This window comes from Ischnura elegans, chromosome 1, assembly GCF_921293095.1.
Source record: "Ischnura elegans chromosome 1, ioIscEleg1.1, whole genome shotgun sequence".
NCBI lineage: Eukaryota > Metazoa > Arthropoda > Insecta > Odonata > Coenagrionidae > Ischnura > Ischnura elegans.
Genome location: NC_060246.1, coordinates 120263771 through 120270321, shown reverse-complemented (window position 1 = coordinate 120270321; position 6551 = coordinate 120263771).

Genomic DNA, 6551 nt, shown 5'->3' with positions numbered 1-6551 from the left:
TCATTTCCTACCCCACCTTCCTTTTCCGCTTGCATTCCTCATTTAACCTTTCAGTTTTCCACCCGCTGAACCTTGCCACTACATTCCGTAATTTCCACATCCCACTCCGCCAAGCCAACAGTTCTCTTTTCCGGTGTTTCCATCTGTAGTTCCAACACCGCGAAACAAAAGAACCGCCCGCGTATTTGTGTATAAGCAGAGAAAGGGCAATTGGGTATTCCGAGGTTTATTTTGTTGGTTTACTCACCCAATGGGAGTTTCTTAAAGAGTAGGAAAGGTTACACTTCCGAATAAAAACAATAGAAGTTAAAACGGTAATTTTCTCCCTGAAGTGGATGAATCTATATTGCATGAATTTGATAGGCCTACGAATTTTTTCACAGGTTGGAATTCTAAAGTTTTCACTCTCTTATTTAGGGGAATGGTGCCAAAATCTCAGATACTTTAGACAAGTTGTTTAACCATCAGTAGCTCTAAAAACATTAAACGCTTTGAAATTAATAGATTGCCAATTCCAAAAATTGAGCGTAGAGAGAGGCATTTTTGTGAAAATGAATAGGATTGAAACATCAATAGAAGTATTCTAAGGGGTGCTAATCATGAGTTGATGAAGCGAAATTCCTGAAGCTCAAAATTATTATTGTGATATATGTATTTGAGTAACTCTCCATAAAGGATTTATGAAAATCAAAATACCTAATATCACAAGATGCATAAAGAGATGATTAATGGATATTTTCCCTAATAAGTTTGTCCTTCGTGATATAAGCAGTTTTAAAATTTACATAGTTAATGCGTGTAAACTTTTTAACAGTACCTACTATCACCAATAATGACCATATCTAAAAATGGGTTATACATACTTAAATATGTATTGAACGCCTTCGTTGGATCAAGGTCCATGCTTCGGCTCAATACATTTTTCTCATTCTCCTCATACCAGATAAATTTCCATCCATATACCGGATTGTCATATTTTGGCAATAAGGTTTGGGAAGATATAGAATTTATGAATCAGTTTTTCATGGGGCTTTGCGTCCATAACAAACAAAAAAAATCGTATTTTACACCACAGATTTTAGAGTTAAGCCGAGAGGGCATTATTTATGTTCAAAGTTAATACGTATTGCTTGGAAAATTTTCAGATGATATAAAATATTGATTATTTTAGTTACAAATTTCCATAAAACACTTGATGAAATGGATTAATTAATTCAATATCAATAAATACCACACAAGAGGCTTTTAAAATGCGTTAAGAAACATTTTATGATCACTTTTGCGAAGAATTCAAAGCTGATTTTAAGTAACCAATAAAATTAATTCAAGATATCCAAGTCTCACTCTTAAAACTCTCTTGCGTTCATTCATATCTATCGCTGAATGGGACATTATGACATCAATAAGCCCCACCGTAATAGGATTACGAAGGGCTAATGAAATTCTGAAACATGTACCTTGTTCGAGAGTTAACCTTGTATTAGCTCATCCTAATTCTCATTCCAGAAACGTTCTAGCTCAGCAGGCTTAACAAATGTGTAAATGCCAAATTCACTGAAATAGCTTTTACTCTCAATTTTCCATGTGTATCCATTTAATCTAGTAATGATGTCATCCTGGGGTAATCACTCAATTTTCTCCGACTAAGCTGCAGTTACTGACTATTTTCACGACATAAACATAAATTATGTAAAATTAGGCCAGATTACTGCTACTTAATGTGCAATGATACATCACTCAAATGCACTCTGACACCACATACCTAAGTTATTGTTGTATTTAACACTGCTTTGCAGTGTCAGAGTTAAACCTTCTTTCCTTCGGGATGAATATTGTGAATATTTAAAACAACCGCGAAGTAATAGAAGGCATTACAGTTAGGAGTGTTGAGGTTGTTGTTGCTGAGACAAATATTCCTTCCAAAGTAATGATATTAGTTAAACAAAGCTAGGGTGTAACAAATATGCTCCATGCTATCCCAATTCTACGCAAATTCCTAAATTAAACGGGAAGATACCACAAAATATCTTGTAAACACCAATGTGATATAACAACACTTTTTCATCTTAACAAACTAAGTTTTATAAGATAGTGATTATGAAATGGTATTTTCAGAGCTACCCATAATTGGCACATTTTCTCTATCAATGAAAGATGGTTGACCTCACTCATGCATATATGAGTTCACTCGCGCTTACAAGCGTGCTGTCACGTACCATCATTCGAGACTGAAGGTCATCGGTTCCCATGGACATTGCCGACGATGTCTTGCCGAGTCCACTTAGAAAACGGGTTGGGGTCACTTGCTGCAATCCTGTAGTACGCAGGTGCCGGACAGGAAACGCTTCTTGAGGCACAAGGTTCTAGTTGTCCGGATACGGCGAACATGGAGATGTGCCATATGCCGATGTCACGGGGGAATCGGGATATCAATCGATACGATCACCCGGTGCCCTTACGCTGGAGTAGTGGGCTGGAAACTACTGTAATCTGAACTGCCAGGGGAGGGAGAAGAGGTCCACAGAAATTTACAAAGCAAAATCAACCTAATTTCCCGTTGAATGACGTGACCAAAAGAATTTTCTGCACCGATTATCGGATTAGGTAATGAGGGTTGGAAAGGAAAATAAATTATTATTTCTGATGGAGTTGAAGATGATATTAAATGCAATCAGCATCCATGAATTACAACGTTTATATCGTTAAATATGCATTTTATGAGTACCAGAGAAGCATTTTTGTAAGCCTTAAAATAAATATCAAGGGTGATACTTTATCCATTACTTTCGCCTAAAACAATAATTTTTACAAGATTCCTTCTTTAATTTATTTAAATAATTTCATGCCAACTAAGCAGAAAGTGCACAGAAGGAAAATGAGTCAAAAAATACTGAAGAAATTCTTATATTTTCATCACTATAACACAGCCAGAATCATCGAGAATAACAAGTAATTTACATCATATTTGTCAAAAGAGTAAAAAGAGCAAATTTCCAAGCCTAATTATTTACTACATCAGGAAGAATTACCGCATCAATATGACGAATTTATCTATCTGCATCTTGATCATGGACCTCTGATTTCACATATGTAACTTGGGAATGAAATGAAGAGCTTTTTCATCCTGTAGCCATCTATTTTGGTGTAGGATGGTAATTTGCCGGTCCAAAAAAATTAAAGTCTGATGTGAAAAATCGTAAAGGGAGGGAAAGAAGAGCAAAAAAGGCCTCGTGTTTTTATGCATGAAATTGATTTAGGATTTAAAAAGAAATACATAAACAAAAATGAATAGGTTACCTGATAGGATAGCTAAATGGGAGGGAGCTGCCTTAAACCAATCATGGGATTTTCAGCCTTTGATGAAATAAAAAAATAAACGCTGTTCTTTAAGAACTACTTGAGAACCCTTCTCTTACGACCAATAGGAGAAATTTCATGAAAGGAAACAGGGCGTAAGTCTTGAAAATGGATACTTGAATCTCACTTTAATAGAGATTGCTGACCCGGCCTTTTGATCATTTCATACGCCATTTCTTCCACATTTTGGTATTTTGACGCAGAGAAAAGTATAAATAGATATCATTGGGTCGTTCCGTTTCTTTCCCTATCCTCATTCAGTGATTAATAATACAAAACCATTTTTTTAACCGATAAAGGAATTCTTGGGAGACGACTCGGGTTTCCCAACCGATCAATATCGAGACTGTGCCGCCACAGCACCGAGGTAAGGCCGGTTTTCTTTATCCCTGAAGATGGGAACCGATTTCTTTTTCGAAACGTCGGCAACCATGTCAACATTAACCAAATGGGAAATCAGACTAGCCTTCCAAGTCGCTAATATTCTCATTATGAATTCTGCCGATTTAGGTAATTTTTAATGGAGTACATACGTATTATTCCCACAGTATCCCCTATTACCATGGAATAACCTCTCCGTATAAAATCGTATCCGGCTCGACTTTGTGGAAATTCTTTATATCCATGATAAAAAGAAGAACACAATGGTAATTTCCACACTTTTAATGTCACAACTCAGCAACCAACCATGATTTCAACACGTAAGTGTCATTTTCAAGGTGAAAAATCCAGTACTCTCTCGGTATATATACCCAGGCCAAGGTAGGAGGTGGGGGCATATGGAATTAGGTGTGGGGGAGTGGGAGGGGAAACGGTTTTGGTGAACAAGTGAGCGAAGGACGAGAACACATCGAGTGGGTCGAGTGGGAATAACCTCTTCAATTCGCATTGGGGCCTGCTCCCTTACATTATATCCAAAAATCTTATTCTCCTCCTTCCTCTTCCTCGTTTACCCAACGTTCTACCTTCAAACGCTGTTATCAATATATTCATCAACAGCATTCGCCGGGAAAGAACCAAATCCTTCTATATTCATCCAGCTCAGTACTTGCACCACTCAAACTTCTCGGCCTCCCATGTAGAATGTACCTTTCCTCACCCTCTATGTCCAGCATCTCGTCGTTCGTCCTTTCAGTCCACTTCACCATCTCCATTTTATCCACACGCATATCTCGAAGGCCTCCAGTCTTTTCTCGTCCGCCTTCCTAACTGTACAAGGCATTATGATCCGGAAAAATGCCAGAGAGCGATAAATGAATTCTTTCGCGACGGATCAGAGTAATGTTTCTTCTCTGACATCGAACATAGTAACGGGCCTCATGGTGCCAGTATTACAGATTTTTTTATGTTCAAGGATTTTAGCCGCCTCATGAGAGGTGGTGGAAGTATCCTTAACTGAGAAAAAAATTCACTAGTATAGGATTCAAACCAAGGACCATACTCTTAATGTAACACCAGGCAGAATACTACGCCATCATGGTCCTTCCGATACCGTAGCCATATTGCTGTATTTTACATAAGGCTTGTAGTAGCCACAGCGCATGAATGGCGACGCAGGCGATAATCAATTTAAACTACCTAGAAGTCACCATACAGTCTGAGCATCATTTCAGCCCATAAATAACCTCTGAAATTGCTCCTTAATCAGTAAATGGGAATAATTTCAAACCATATGTGTAAGAGCTACTGTGAAAAATTCTGAGGTTAGATTCCTATTCAAGGCATCGGCCTTCGTGTTTATAACTCTTTTAAAGAATGCCCGTTCATTTTTGAACTATTTTCGGTGTCTTCCAAGAACTTTTATTTTCCAACTTAAAATTCCTTTTCTTTCCAGTCCTCCCGGACATCATTAGCTTTTCTTTTCGTTCAAGTACAGATTGCTTGGCTGCTGAGCGAGGGGTAATGGTTTCAAGTACCGGGAGAAGCCTTTGGATAGCCCATATTAAAATCTTCGAAAAGCGATGAACCTAGGAAAGAACCTGGCCTGGCACTCGGACTGTGTAAAATTGACGTCTCTACGGCTAGATCCGGGGTAAGCTCTACCTATCCAAACCAATAGGGTAGTTTCCTTCATAAAAGAAAACGATATGCATTGATTGCTATTTATTACCCATTATAAGGGTTTTCATAATATACAAATTATTTTGTTTTAGAAATACCGGTTTACACGAATGGCAAGGGTCAATTTTAACCTCATTTGAAAAAGGCCAGATTTGCGCCCATGCGATGCCACTCAATGTGACGTCACAGGGACCTAGTTTCTATACGAGTAGATAGGAGTTTTACATCGTCTGAGGTTACCAATGCATGCATGAGGCACAGAAGTCAGGGAAACATGTCTTAATAATCGCCTATTAAAACTGGCTAAGGTCGGAAAGTTTCCTTCGTTTGATAAGGTAGTAATAATCCATATTTAAGCCAAGCGCTACCTGCTAGCAGAGAACTCTGCTACCCGCTAGCAGCCTGCGTCGTATCAGCGCTCAAAGCCTCGCCTCAAGGTCACCTCACAGGGCGGCAGCGGGAACCAGAAATACGTCACACGGACTTTTCTCATCATTCCGACTTAGCCGCCGCGTTTTCTCGCGCTTGAAAATTTTCACTTCTCGTTTAATCGCGAAAAATAGATATCGTCATTCGAAAATCTAAGAGCGTGAAATGCGTACTCCAGGAGTAATAATATTTCGATTAAGGCAGTAAAAAAATAATAGGAAACCACCCATTTGTCGGGTTCCATCTCTGAGTAAGTGAATTATTCAGATCATTCACCATAAACCAGATCATTCCCTATGAATATTCCCATTTAAGATAAATAATCAACTTGGACGTCAAGCATGGTAAATTCAAATTTCTCCCACCCATATGCGGGCAACTGAAGTTCAATGAACAGTACTTGATTCACTATTCATAAAGAGTCTACGGAAGGGTGAAATTTCGATAAACAATAAAGGTGGACGTGCGACTAAAGAGAGGATGAAAATCAAGGACAATAAAGTACAAAGAGGAGACATTTAACGGATTTTAAAGGGAGATAAACACGGGAAGTAATTATTCAAAATTGGCGTTTCTATAAAAAAATAATCGTCACTCACAAGTTAACTAACTGGAATACGTTTTGCTTCCAAATATTCACTGGGTGATCCCATAAGTGAAAGAGTAGCGCATCGAATGAAGCATTTCCCAGCAGCAATTAAAAA